Source organism: Lactuca sativa, chromosome 8 (assembly GCF_002870075.4).
Source record: "Lactuca sativa cultivar Salinas chromosome 8, Lsat_Salinas_v11, whole genome shotgun sequence".
NCBI lineage: Eukaryota > Viridiplantae > Streptophyta > Magnoliopsida > Asterales > Asteraceae > Lactuca > Lactuca sativa.
Genome location: NC_056630.2, coordinates 54,530,099 through 54,546,265, shown reverse-complemented (window position 1 = coordinate 54,546,265; position 16,167 = coordinate 54,530,099).

The window sequence follows — 16,167 nt, the reverse complement described above, 5'->3', positions numbered from 1 at the left end:
AGCAAGTGCGGTAATAAAATGATACATAATGAGAACCAAATGATGAAATGTCTCTTAAACTCTAAAGTGTATGTGATGTCTGAAACTGGGCAATGAAATCTCTGTAGTCAAAGTATTCTAAGCAACGAAGTCCATCATCTCCGGTGTTGAAGAGTGAGATTAGAATCTACATATATGATCAGTAAACCAAACTGATCAACTTCAAAAGTGTATCATAATAACTTTTGAACTGAACGTGCTGTAATCAAGTCACACTCCGGCTTCAAAAGTCTGAAACATCTCTAGTTCTTGAATCATAATATACCCAAAATTCTTCAAAAGAATAACCTGCTAAAAAGATGAAAACATCCCGTGGTAGACATGGAATAATAAACAAGTTTGGATCCAGGAATAGAACCTGCAATGATCTGCACCAGGATCGGACTTCAAACTTCAATCAGAACTATCATCATGGCGTCAGTTTGAATAAACAAGTAGATGATAAGCCAAGATCAATTAGCACCTCAACATACTAAATAATCTCCTTTTCCTAGATATCTTCAAAATCCACACTCCGAAAAACATAATCAATAATCTGGATGCTCATAATATTCTCTCCCAATTTTTGATAACCAATGTCCAAATATCTAAAATAAATAAATAAATAAATCAGGATGGAGAGTGTCGAATACCAAGAGCTTCACATGTTCTCCCTAGATGTGACATCCCCAATTTCACGGCCAGAAAAGACCGATTTGTTTATGCTTTAAAATTAGAGTAATCTTTCAAAGAAAACGGTTGCAGAATTTATTCCCAAAACAAAATATGATAAAAATTTCTCAAAGCATTTCTTAAAGAAATGCATTTTCATTATATAACAAAATCTCGGGATGTCATGTTCCGATACAGACACATAAGCATAAACAGAACATACATTTATTTACACTAGTGATTCATCTCCTTTAATCTCTCAGTGAAATATGTCTTCGTATTGATACCTGTGATACAAGGAATACTAAGTGGGTCAGGCTTGGGAGCTTGGTGAGCATATAGGGTTTTCATCCCACAATGTTATATCATATATTTATATATATAGAACATTCAAACTTGTACAATTTCACCATATAAATGCAACTCTTATCCCACCCCATCGATACTCACAACGACACGATCTAAAATCTCGTATCTAAAATTTTTCTCTTTACCTGATCCCTACTTAAGGATCTAAAACTATCCTCTTCATCCGATCCATACTCATGGATCTAAAACTAACCTTTTTACCTGATCCATACTCACGGATCTAAAACTAACCTTTTACCCTGATCCATACTCATGGATCTAAAACTACTTGATCCACACTCACGAATCTAAAACTAACCTCCTGATCTGATCCATACTCCCTGATCAATAATTGTACCCAATCCATACTCCCGAAATAGGGACAATTAACTATACCTTAATCCTGATTTGATCCATACTCCCGGATCAATAACTGTGTCCAATCCATACTCTCGGACTAGGGACAATTAACTTAGTCTTAATCCATACTCCCGGACTAATAACAAGTTTTATCTCTTTACCAGATCCATACTACCGGATCTAAAACTAACCTCTTGGTCTAATCCATACTCACGGATCTAAAACTAGCCTCTTGATCTGATCCCTACTCACGGATCTAAAACTAACCTATTGATCTGATCCATACTCACGGATCTCATCTGCCAATGTACTACCCAACATATCTGTAGTTACAAAATACATATACTGTTTAACTCATTAAAACCTATATAGTTCATCCATTCCACCAGCATCTCAAATAAACAACAATGTATAAACACATAGCACGTATTTCATAGCAAATACTTCATACTTATGTGTTAGAAGAAAGTAACTATACACTCACTTGATCAGAAGATGATCGGACAACACTAAGGTTTGTAGAAGTAGTATTCTTCAGTACATCTGGAAGATCTTCACAAAAATTGGCTTCTCGCGGGTAGAGTTTCGGCTCGGGAATTGCACTTCTCGGGATCTTCGGGGCTTCGGGACTTGCTTCAGGGCTCGGGAATGATACCGGGGCTTCGAGATATTTCTTGCACATAAAACGGGGTAAAAATGAGTGAGAGAAAAGAGTTTGAACAAAAGAAATCGGCAGCCCTCGACATCTATTTATAGGGTGCTGAAACCTCGATTACGCTGGGCGTAAATCCAGGTACGTTGGGCGTACTCGGTACGATGGGCGTACTAAGCCCTACAATGGGCGTACACGACGTCACTACATGCGTATGGAACTCGAGTTCGGTCAGGTGACGTAGCTGAGGCGGTTCCGGGTATGCTGGGCGTACTCAACTACGATGGGCGTAGTTCGGATCAGATCGATGACTCCCCCTCCTTCGGATAATATCCGAATTAATATTAAAATTATTATATTTTAATTATTTATAAAAATTCCGAAATTCATATCTTCCTCATACAAACTTCGTTTTCGACGTTCTTTATATCCACACGTAGGTGAGATTATGCTCTACAACTTTCATTTAGACTCCGTCGGCTAATTTTGACTTTATTTTTATTATATTATTTTTAGTAGGCCGGGACAGGAAAACTCCGTTAAAAATCCATAACTTCTTCATCTGACGTCGGTTTTCGTATGTCTTTCTTCTGTTGCACTACTATTGATGAGATCTTCGATTCTTGTTTAGATTACTTCGGCTAATACTCACTCGATCTCAAATCGAACTTCAGGGTGCATACTACTAAGCTGAAACTTAGAAAAATCATAACTTCCTCACACGAAGTCAGATTTGGGCGTTCTTTTTATGCACACTCTCGGTTTAACAAACTCTACGACTTTTGTTTAGATCACTAAGGCTAAATATCGCTCTAACGTAAATTCACTTTTTACATCATTCAGCGTCGTGCCAGTTCTGTCGTGAAACTTCGACAGGTCATAACTTCTTTGTTATAACTCGGATTTCAGTGTTCTTTATATGTACGGAACCCTTGTAGCATATACTACAACTTAGTTAAGATTATTCATCCTAAATAATCTTCTATCAAAAAGTTATTTTTGACGCTTATTATCTCTAAATTGAGTAGCCTTGATCTACGGGTGTTACACTAGATGTATGAAGGGTCTCGATAAAACACAAGACATAAAGTATATTAATACTTCCAAGATGATAAATAGCTGATTGATTATGTTGCTGAAAACTCCTTGAACAAGTACCGTAATAAGAAATAAGAACTCTGCGTGAAAAATGTCTGCGCTGCTGAGAAATGCTAATGTACCAAAATTGTGGTGCCCAGAACTCCTAAAGCGGCTTTAATAAATAAAGTCCACTTGCTCAAGACACATGGTTCGTCAACCGAAGATCAAGAGCAACAAGTCATAAAAAGTATTCGTGATGTGAAGATTGCGAAGCAAATTTGTTGATCAGATGTCGTTGGAGTGCAAACATCGCGAAAAGGAATATGATGTCCGACTGCGGTATGTAGGATCATTGGTTCTAAGACACTGGTCCAATGAGTGTTGGTTGAAAGACCTTCATTAATGGGAAATCCTCATGAAAAGAATAATAAAATTCTTCCAATATAATCAACAAGAAGTAATCCATCGTGACGATCGAAGCTTGAATAAATATCCAATAATAATCTCTTTCGTGAAGACAATAAATTGAGTATTGTAAAAATTATTCTTCACAAAAGTGCTTCAGATCATGGGTTGCAGTGGTAAAAATTGGTGTTAATAAAAATAGTTGGTTTTTTTTTTAAAAAAAATTGGTGAAACAAAAAAGGTAAAAAAATAATGTGTATTAAAAAAATAATGGTTTTAAAAAAAATGAGTGAAAAATATAAAAAGGCTAAAAAAATTGTGGTAAAAAAAGTAATGAGAAAAAAAGTGGCTGAAAAAATAAGGGTTGCGGTATGATAAGGAGGTTTGCACGAGGTTTAAGAGGGAAGGGAGGAGGGGGGAAGAGGGTAAAATCTGAGGAGGTGAGAGGAGGACAGGTGAGAAGAGTTGATAAGGACTGAGGAGGTGGGGGCTACCGAAGACGTGAGGTCTTAGGTGAGAGGGTCTGCAGTGAAGGGTAAGGTTGCAAAGATAGAGTGATTGCGAAGAGCGGGGAAGGCGGGTTTGATTGGGGTAGCGAGGAGATGAAGTCTTCGCAAGGATAAGTGGGCGGATGGAGTTACGAGGAGGCGGGAAAAAATCATGACTATACGTAACAATAAAACACTCTGAAAAGACCACATACGACGAAGACTTTTTGTTGCCGTCGGAAAAAGAAGAAGTCCCAACCCTATTAACATAGGAACTGGAAGTGGAAGGAAATGTATTATCCATGCGTATTGATATGTCTGTTTCATAAAAAAAAGTTTTTTATTCTTAATTAATTGTTTCCGATTCACCATATCTTACCTCGTTCGAAAAAAGTCAATAAAAAATCAAGATATGCACTAACTTATTTAATAATTTTAAATAATTTTAGATTAGTATTTATTCTGAGTCTTTTCAGAATCGTTCAAATCAAATATTCAAAATAATAAGTTACAATTGGTCCAATGAGATGACCAAGTTAGATATAAAAATGATTACTTATAACATGAAAATGCAAATCTAAATTATTATTACGGGAATTTCTCGTAATAATAATTTAGAATCATAGAGCAAGGATAAAAAATTACGCTAAAAAGAGTACTTGATACTGATATGAATTATAGAATTAACTAAGGTCATCAGTCTAATGAAATAAAAACTCTTGAGTTTAGTTAGTTTCTTTCAACGCATTAACTAATTCGTTATGGGATTGATTGTTTTCCATTTCAATCGAAACGATGTCTTAGTAAATGTTAGAATATTATAGATCTAAAATGAACTTTTTTTTATCGAGAAAGGGTAAAAAACGTCTGAGATATTTTTTTTTATCAAACCACATATCCGTTAACATATTTATTAGTAATCTGATTCGAATTTCAAAATTGAATTTAGGTGTATTCTTTTCTCGAGTTTGACTAAAAAAAGACAAATCACGAAGAGATCTAGGTGAAGAATGGAAGGTTATGGTATGCTTTAGGGAAAGGACAAATCACGAAAAGCTGGTATCCGGTATGTGTCCTCGGTATGCGAGCAGTGTAGCCGGCTGCGGTAGGAGGTTAATGTTGCGTAGTGAGGGCTATATTGCAGAGGCTACGCAAGAGAAGATCAACAGACTTCTAGTGAGGTATAACTCCTCAGTTTGGCGTTGTCTTCGGTCAGATCTTGGTCCTCGGTGCTGAGCTCTGAGGATGAGAGATCTGACGACGAAAAGACATCTTTTCATGAAATTTTGATACCGTAGAGGCTATAACTTCGTTTTATCCAAGGAAATGTTTTCTAAAGCATATAAGGATAAGGTGGGGTGTTGGGAAGAGGAAAATGTGGCAGTAAGGATAAGGTATGGGTTTAAAGTAAAAGGTTGCTTTATCACATGGAAATGTCAGGAAAGTATGGGAAGACATTATGGTGAAGTACTCTTTCATTAAAAAAGAGTAAAATGATGTAGCTTTGAAAGTCCTTCAAGATATTTATCAACCAATCAGCTTCAAGTATAGGAACAAGAACACCATACCTTTTGTGAATGAAGATCATGAATTTAAAAGAATAAGCTGATGAAGTCTTCAAGAAAAATCTTCTCCATCTTCATAATACCCAAGATATTGTCTTTTCCATAACATAAATATGCTTGGACCAAAACTTATTTAAACGATTTAGACTACACATATCATTTTCCTTCTTATTTTTCTTCAACAACAAGATAAAATCTTCTTAAACCCAGATTTCCGGCAGATAGTTGTAACAAAAAGCAGCAACATTTATTCTTAAAAACTTGAAAAAGCTTTGAATCAACACTTAAAAAATCAAAAACTCATCATAAAAAAATTTCCGGTTGCGAACCTAGAAATTCTTGTATGAAAATCGAAAAATACAAGGTGAAAGTAGTCGATCCGGAGTCGTTCGATTGAAATAATCGCTTAGATCTTCAATGTACGGCTCAGATACCAATTGTAGGAGCCCATTTGTACGTTCGACTTGTTGCAGAATAAAAGGATCTTGATATTTAACGATTACAAAAATATAAATGAAGAACATAAGATGGGTAATCTGATGATATTAATAGAAAGAGAGGTTACAATATGAAGAATGAAGAACACTTCTATGGGAGAGATCCCAACTGAGAGTTTCTCTTTGACTAAACAAAAGACTACATATTTGGTGCACATGAAAACAATGACCACTCCCTCTCTATTTATAAAGAGAGGTACCTTACAAACAATAAAGTGTAATAAAATAACTAACTTATGCTCCAACAAGAACTAGGATAAAGCAAGTTTCCTTAGATAAACCTTATTTCCTTTCCTTGCTCCCTAAGGCATCCAAGGCTCCTTTAATGCCCAAGGAAACCCTAGAACCCTTATAGAATTCGTCCCCCTCTTAGGAAGATTCTAGAATTGGTCAATGTTCAACTTTTGAACATTGTCACCTTTAGTCATTCCATTTTTAATTATTCTAATTAATCCCAAAATTAATTCTGATTAATTTATAATTAAATAATATTATTTCTAATTAATATATTATTCTTATAATATATTAATAATTTATTCATTTTGTTTTGTAATTAATTTATTAATCACATAATAAATTAATAAATCAGTCTCTCTCTCTAAAAGCCATCCTATTTAATTACTAGATTTGAGGGCAACCCAAAAGGACTTTTCTAATAATTCAAGTATATATATACTAATTTAGTTATTTGCTTAGATACCTAATCCAACAGTCTCCCACTTGGTTAAGTCCATAACTACAATTACCAGTATAACTTCTAAATAAGACAGCAAAGAGTGTTGCCATAGCAACTGTTAAACTTTAAACTAAACATACATTTGGTCATAAGATAAGTGATCAAATACTCCTCCATTGTACCAGATATCATACAAACATGGATTAGAATCAATCTCGTTGTGCATGTTTTGTTTCCCAATTTCCTGATTTATAATGACGACATAAAACTTCAAATTGAACACATCAACTGAGTCCTGGTTGGGCCTAACACTATAAGTCAACACCAAATCACAGAGGGGCCCAAAGATATAGCTTTTCTTGTTAGGGAAAAAGGAACGAATAAACTTTGACTTATATTCTTGTATCCTTTACTCACAAAATCATACATGACACTACATTTTATAACATCATATTAGTGATGCGTTTTCACAACACCAATCCAAAATTGACTTGTAAATTACAACTCATATATCTCCATTTTAAGAATAAAAGATATTATCATCTCAAAATTACTCGTGATATAATCCATGAAGTAATTCTATGAGTGTGTATTTATCTAATACTTAAATCTCTATTTCTAAGTACTCATGAATGGTGTAGCAATACAATTGCTATTTCTAACCTCCTTAGACAATCTACAACCCAATTCATGACAGTCTTAATTTACTACTTACTTCCCTAAGTATGAACGACTGTGGAGTTTGAATAATTAAATTATTCAGGAAGTAAAACATGCAAAATGAAACACAAGAATAAACAATTGAAAAAGGCAGTAAACAAACTCATAAATAATCTCTATCATTTAATCACCAAAAATCAACTACATTTATTTTGTTACAAGTTCAAACTACTCATCTACCTACTAAAACTAATATCATCTCTTAAACCAATGCTCTTAGCATACTGATTATGTTTAACTCTACTCAGAGCCTTTGTCAAAGGCTTTGCATGAATCTCTTCTAATGATATCCTCTTCACAATAAGGTGATATTCTTCTACTCTATGTCTGATCTAATGGTACTTTCTGTCGATGTGTCTTGACTTACCATGGTCTCTCGGTTCTTTAGTTTTAACACCCCGATTTTCAGGTATTTTCAAATTCATCCATTGGTTTTAAATTATGTCATTTTGGTCCTTGGATTGGAAGGAAGCAGCCATGAGAATCCATAGTGTGAAGATTGTAATTTTGATGCAGGAGGAGTATGCTAAGCGTACATGTGAGTACACTAAGCGTACTAGGACGTGCCCTAGTACACTCGGCGTACACATATGTATGTTGGGCGTACTCATGTCCGAATGAAACCCTAAGTTTTAGGGTTTGAAGGGTATTTAAGCATCCTTATGGCTTATTTACCCCCACCTTTTTAGCCTCCAAAGCCCTTGAGTCGATTTTGGAAAACCCTAGTCCTTTAAGAGTCTTTTTGAGCTAAAAGTGTGTTCTTGGTGTGCAAAAAGAAGAAGTAGTTGCATCAAGGAGCTTAGAAGTTGAAGCAAGCTTCTAGATCTTGGATTATTACCTCCTTGGGAAGCTCCAGAAGGTAAAAAGTCTTCACTTTGATTCTTTTTTTGATTGGATCTCATTTTGGTAGCTTTATGTTGTTCTTCCTGTCTCAAAAGTCCATTTATATGCATGTTTGGTTTTGGACATTTTGGGTTGTCCTTTCTGACCCTAGGAAGGGTCCTAAGTCATAAGAATGAGGCCCCTTTAGCTAGTTTAGCTCCATGTTTCTTGTAGAATGTCTTAATAGATTAAGACCTTGCATTAAGGACTTTTTGGATGTGAAAAGTCATAAAGTTGGGAACTTTATGACCCTAGTATGCTTCTAGACCTTAGATATGAAGTAGGACCTCAAGTGTTAAAGCCATTAAGCACTTAATGAAGAAGTTGGATTTGCGAGGGTATGCCCCGCGTAGCCTGGTGTACGCCCCTCGTACCCGGTCAATCACCCCGATGGTAGTTATCTGTGAAGCCTCGTGTACGCTAAGCATACCTCTGGAGTACGCCCTACGTACACGCATAAATTAGCCCATGTTGAGTTAACTTGGTTGGGTTGACTCGGCTGGGTTTATGGACTTTGACTAGTCAACTTTGAGTTTGAACATTTTTGACGAAGTTTGACCATGTTTGAACAAGTTTGACTTTTGATGGTATTTTAGGTATTATTGGGATTTTGATGGAATTAGTCACTTGGTGGATGTAGGCATTGAGTAGAGAGTTGAGATTCGGAGTTAGGCCTTATCAGTTCTGTTCAGCTTGTGAGGTGAGTTTTCCTCACTATACTTTCAGATCAAAGGCACCAAGGCCAGCCTATTGGTTTAATAACTTGATGTTGTTGATATGTTGAGTATGGAATAAATATGCATGCTAGTTTTGATATGCTAGTCTGGTAGATCTATAGGACTACCTATGATATTGCATGTTTATCTATGTATGATATTATTTTTTATATGTCGACATATTGTGTGGGTTGGGTTGAGGTTGTACTGCTCAGTGTCGTAGCAAACAAACCTTGGAGCAAACCATATGTGAGCCGAGGGCCATGGAGGGCATACCAGACTCATAATGAGGGCTCATGAGCATTCCAGATACGAGCTGAGGGTCGGGAACGGCATGCCAGACTCATACTGAGGGCTTAATGGTGTTCAGTCCGAGGACTGATCAGGCCAGGGAGTAAGCCAGACATAAGTTGTGGGCCAAGGGTAAGCCAGACTTATGTTGTAGGCTCAGGGGTAATCTAATCTTTTAGCTATGGACCAATTGCATGTTGTTATTGTATATGTGCTATTTGTATGTGTATTGGTATTTTGGGGGAACTCACTAAGCTTTGGACTTACAATTTTGGATTATGTTTCAGGTACCTCAGAGGATTGCATGAAGGCGAAGGCGTGATCGTGCACCTCCTCGAGTTTTGATTTTATGATTTTGGGAAAACTATGATATTAAACCTGTTTTGAAAACTATTTGTAAATAATGATGATTTATGGGTTGTTTTAAAAGTTTAATTTTTTTCATGAATTTTATGGATGGTACATTAGTCAAAGTAACCGCACCTTCATTATCGCAAAAAATTTCCATTAGCTCCTGAATGGTTGGAATAACTCCAAGATCTCCGATAAATTTTTTCAAGCAAGCTACTTCTTTTGATGCTTCACTTACCACTATGTACTCTGATTTTTATGTAAAATCAACCACCATGTCTTGCTTGGATAAGATATTCAACTGTCTATAGGGTCTAGTGTTATGTATGACCTTATTTCCTGTTCTTGTTTGATGAAGGGCTTAGTTAGGATGAGATATTCAACTATCTATATGGTCTAGTGTTATGCATGGCTAGCATACATGAGTGCTGCAGGGTTGGTGGAAGTTTCATGGATGAGTTGTGTGGGGTCAGCTGTCCAGTTTTCAGATATATAGCCTTTTCTGTATGGAGTGAGGATTGAGTGTATGAGTATGCTAGCGGGTATTGTTAGGTTTGTTGTGGGGATCCTCCGAGGAAAATACAGGTAGGTGTGGAAGGTAGTATGGGCCCGTACTACCGAAAGCACAGGACCCATATGCGTAACAAGGAAGTCATAACCCCTAGGGCTTTATGGGAGTTGGTTCCCCTGTTATGATATGCATGATATCTGATATGCTCCTAGTTTAGTTTCAGTATGGTGACTACGCGTTGAGTTGAGGCTGGGCCCTGTTTGGGATCAGGAGCTGACCGTCAGGGTGAGTCAATTGTGTTGGATGACAGGATCAGGGAGATCCTACAGGAGGAGGTTGTTGCTCGTTTCTAAGCTCACTTACTAGAGATGTTTGGGTCTATCAAGACCACCATGATTGAGTACTTTGATGATTGATATGCTGCTTTGTCTGAGACTGCTGCTACAACCACCGTAGCTGTTGCGGCTGTAGGGGTTGGATCGGGTCGAGTTTTTCATTATCATGACTTCGACAATATGAAGCCTTGACTTTCGATGGGGTACAGGACCCGATCATCGCCATGAGGTGGCTATCTGATGTGGAGGGGTGTTTCTTCACTTGTTCTTGTCCAGCTGACCAGAAGGTCAAGTGCGCTCTGAACCTTCTGAGGACCGGAGCGAACAATTTGTGGAGGCTTGCTACTAGTTCATATTTTGATGAGCAAAGAGCTGATGTGTCTTGGGAGCAGTTCTTTGAGGTGTTCTGATCCCGATATGTGCTACTGGTGGAGCGTGAGAGGTTGGCCCAGGAGTACCTGGATTTGAGGTAGGGTTTTGAAATGGTGACGGAGATCACCAAGATGTTCACGGAGAGGGCTATGTTTTGCCCTAAGTTTGCTACATCTGAGCAGGCTCAAATGACCCGTTACTTAAGCATGCTCAAGACGGAGATTAGGCAGTTTGTTTCCACCCAGCACTATGGTACTTGGTTGGAGATGCAGGAGGCCACCAGGAGGCGTGAGATCGAGATTGATTTGCAGACGAGGGAGTAGAGGTCGGCCCCGACGTAGTCGCAACATGTGCCAAAGCGGTTTAAGACCGTTGATGTCAAATCTGGGGGGCGGAAGGGCCGCACTTGTGGGAAGTGTGGCAAGGCGCATGAGGGTGCTTTCCGATCATCTTCTGGGTGCCACAATTGTGGTCGGCTGGGCCATATGGCAAAGGATTGCCGCTAGCAAGTCCCATCACTCAATTCCAGGATTTGTTATCATTGCAACCAGGCTGGCCATGTGAAGGCCATCTGCCTATCGCTTGCTATTAGGCTGGCAAAGGTTTCAGTGCCGGCTAATTTGAGGATCACTGATGGGAGTCAAAGCAGGGCAGAGCCCCTGAGTGCTCGGGGTCGCGCTTTCCAGCTTGCTGCTGAGGAGGCCAGAGCAGCTCCAGATTCTATTACTGGTATGTTTCTATCCATTATTTTGTTGATTATGCTTTATGTTATGCTTATCTACGTGCCTCTATTAGGTATGTTTCTAGTGAACTCTTTGCCTGCTCTAGTGTTGTGTGAATCGGGTGCGAGTCGGTCTTTTGTGTATCGATAGTTCAATAGAGAGGTTGATATGCCCATTGGGAAGCTAGAGTGTCCGTTGCAAGTTTCTATCGCCAACATACAAGGGATTTCTACATCACCGGTATATCAAGGTTGTATTCTGGAGATCTTTGAGGTGCCTTATCCGATCAATTTGATCCTTATCCCCATGTGGGATGTCTGCGTGATTGTGGGAATGGATTGGCTGAGCCGTTTTGGTGTTAAGATTGATTGTGAGGGAAAGTGCGTGGTAGTTCGAACCCCAAGTGGGGGAGAATTGGTTATATATGGAGAGGGCACCAGGATGGGTTTTAGGTTTGGTTCTGTAGCCAGAGCTCGACAGTATATTCAGCACGTGTGTGCGGGTTATCCAGCTTGTGTGGTGGATATGCGTGTTGGGGGTCAAGTTTCATTTTAGATGTCTCAGTTATCTGGGAGTTTGCCGATGTGTTTCCGGAGGAGTTACCCGGTGTGCCTCCTGAGGGGCAGGTCGAGTTCATGATTGACGTTGTGCCAGGTGCGGCCCATATTGTAAAGGCGTCGTACCACTTGGCACCGCCTGAGATGCAGGAGTTGTCATCTCAGTTGCAGGATCTGCTAGGTAAGCAGTTCATCATACCTAGTAGTTCTTCATGGCGAGTGCTAATTTTTTTGTCAAGAAGAATGATGGTTCATACCGGATGTGTATTGATTATCGGGAGTTAAACAAGATAACGGTGAAGAACCGGTATCCCCTTCCGTGGATTGTTGACCTCTTTAATTAGTTGCAGGGTGCATTTTGGTTCTCTAAGATAGATCTGAGGTCTAGGTATCATCAGGTCCGGGTGAGAGAGGAGGGTGTGGAGAAGACCGTGTTCCAGAATCGTTATGGGCATTACGAGTTCGTGGTGATGCCATTTAGGCTCACCAATGTGCCTGCGGTATTTATGGATTTGATGGATCGAGTATGCAGGCCGATGCTCGATCGTTCGGTTATTGTATTTATTGATGATATCTATTGGATTATTGTCTAAGTCCATAACTATAATTGGTATGTACTTGACCCGACTTGGCATGGTCCATTTGGGTTTCATGGCATCGGAACAATTAGATAGACAAAAATGAGAAAAAGGATACTAGTGATTTATATTAATATATTATAAGTTCTAATATATTAATATGGAATCATATTATTTAATTAGTATTGATAAAGAATTAATTTAGTGATAAAAAGGAACTAATTAACTATGGACTCTTATATATATAGGATGGGCCAAGTTCATTTAGGTTGGGCTAAGCTTTCATGGATCGTCCATGGAATGTTTAACCCATGGATCCTATGGAAATGAAAGGTCATGGGTATTAGGGTTTACATGAATATAACCCTAATTCTCCACACTATATAAAGAGGTCTCTAGTTCATGAAATGGGCACAAGTGTATAGTACACAAGAGGGCAAAACCGATTTGGTGCAAGTATCCTTATTCTCTAGTTATTCCAAGGGTTCTTGGTGTTGTGTGAACCATTTGAGGTGCAACACTTGGGGCACTAGGCTCTTAAAGGTTCAAGACTTCAAGCTCCATCAAAAGGTATGTTATTCTACTAGTTTCTTGTTGTATAGTTGTTTCATATTATGCTAGTTAGGATGAAACCTTGGAATATCAAATATTTGCATGTATAATAGAGAAAGCATAGATCCAAGGTTTATAGGGTTGCATGTACACCATAGGAGTGTTAGAATGCTCAAATCCTTCCAGTGGTATCAGAGCCTAGGTTTGTTTTCATTTATACTTGATGCAACTTATTTTTCAAAACCAAGAATTTGTCCAGACTGATAACTCGACGCGTTCTGGCCAAAAACTCAACGAGTTCATGAGTTAAAGCATGAACTCAATGAGTTCCTTATAGAACTCGATGAGTTGGGCTTCCAGTTTGCAGATTTTCGTGTTTTTTGGCTGGAATTGGACTAGGAACATTACCCTAAGATGTTTTTGAACTTATAAACCTATTTTTGATGTGGTAATGTTCATGCCAATCCAATTTCAAAGATAATTGTCATAATTTCAAGATTTGTATTATTTTTCATGTTAATGCTAATTTCTTGAAGATTGATGATTTGAATTATCTTGTTCTTATGAGTTAGCTTAGATTAATAGAAAAGTTATGTGATAATGTGTTTTCAATCCAAATTGATCTAAAAGTTATTCATAAAATGTGTTTTTGTAACTTGTCCTCAAGTTATATGAAAAGTAACATTTAGGTTTTTTTAAAACTCATAACATTTCCATAAGTTATAAAATGAAGTGTCTCATTTTTAAACGCTTTAAAGTCTTCCATAACTTGTCCTCAAGTTATGGAACTTGAAGAGTTTTTCATTAAAACTACTTTAAACACATAAGTTATGGAATTGAAAAGTTTTTTGAATTGTTCAAAACTTGCCATCAAGTTTTGGAATTTGTAAAGTTTCCCCATGAATACTTTAATTCCAAGTTAAACACTTAGAATTTAAAAAGTTAAAATTCAACCCTTATACTATTATAATATTAATAGTTAATAGTTATATAATGTATAAGACCAAAGTCAGTCTTACCGTTAGTAGGCCTCACGATGTCGGTCTATAAGGGGGGGGTATAAGGTTGTTGCCTATAAAATGGAAGCTTAATGGGTGTCCACTCTCACCCACCGCTTCCTTGACTGGTGGAGGGTCGTTAGTCGAACAGGTAGGACAAGGACTATAAATCTCTCTTCATTATAAGTATAATGATAAATATAAAGTTACTAAACCTTTTATAAATTCTCAATCTTAGTTACTTTAGGAAAATGTGAATTTGGTGCGAACCCATGAAATTACACTTTCCACTTTGCTTAAGTCGTTAGTGGTGCGTGTGTGGTTAACCGGCACACTAACTTGGATTTAACAAGGTTGGCAAAGGGTGGCTTAAGGTTTATCATAGAATCGGTGGAGCGCGTGTGGTTAACCAGTACATCGATTATGTGATAAAAATTAAGAGTACCAAGTATATTTTCATGGTTATTCACACCTTGTTTGTGATCCTCGGTATCCCAGTCACAAACTTGAGAGGGCTTAATTGAGATTGAAACATGCCATTGAAAAGTTCAATGAATCTCAAAAGATCTAGGAGTTTCAAATCCAATTAAAACCTAATTTTCATTTCGTTTTTCATGGTGGATTACCGCATCCCTCTTCCAAGTTATAAAATATTGTGTTGGGTCCTAGCCTTAATATTTCATATTGGGTGCTCTATTAAGGACTTAAATCAACTAAATTGAATTTCTCCCATTGTAGATGTCTGGTTCAGACAACTATGATCTTCCCAAATCTCTTGGAACAAGCTTTCCTAATGAAGATGATTTCCTGCGATTGGTTCATGGAAATCATACTTCTCTTCCTCCACCGCCTCCAATTATTCTCCCTAACCCACAAGTTCTTGAATAGTTCAAGGTCACTCAAGCCCTATTAGCAAGCAAAGTCTATGTGTACTCACATCTTGGAGATGAAGTCACATATTGACTAGCTAGGAGAGTTGGGTGTCAAAGTCTTGAGAAAGTTGGTTGTTGACTAGGTTCTTCAATCACTTTCTATGTCACATAGTGAGTTCATTAAGGACTACAATGTAACAGAGTATGACATGACCCATAATGATCTTACCTATTTGCTTGATGCTACTGAATCAGCAATGATTTGGAGCACTGGTAAAAGCAAATTTGATTAGAAGATCAACTTACCAAACTTCCATGGACATTGACAATGGTAACATTGAATATCTAGAAAAGCTTTCTCTTCCTAATGGAAAGGGATAGGCCATAGTCAACTTGGTTGACCAAATGGTAAAGAGAAAGGTTAAGTTTGAGATAGTCCCATGTACCATTACCAAAGAGTCCATATGTTTCTATTGCCAAAGGAATGGGAATTGGTTGTGAAGCTGCCATGGCTACCTGAAAGATCTGAGAGAAGGAAGAATAAAAAAGTTTGACTCTGCTTCAGGTAAGTCCACTATCTAACTCTGTTAAGTTCCTAATTGATGATTCTTAATACAAAATGTGATTCGGTTACATTTTGATGTTTGGCAGGATCAAGCAAAGGGAAGGAAACTTAAAGGAAGAATATGTTGAATCTGATCGCGAAGATGGATTTCAATTGCATGGTTCGAAGATCGGATTCTTGAGCTACTACCTAGGAGTAATGATAGATTTCTAGAAAATATGTAATAACATAGTTTTCATTTAAAGTTGCATTGTAAGGCAAAAGTTTTTTTTTCTATACTTATAAATAAATAAAATTTTGCTTTACTTTATTTTATATCTCCTTACAATGGCATTTATGGAAAATTGATGTTTGTATGTTTCTAGCAATAATGGAAATATGAAT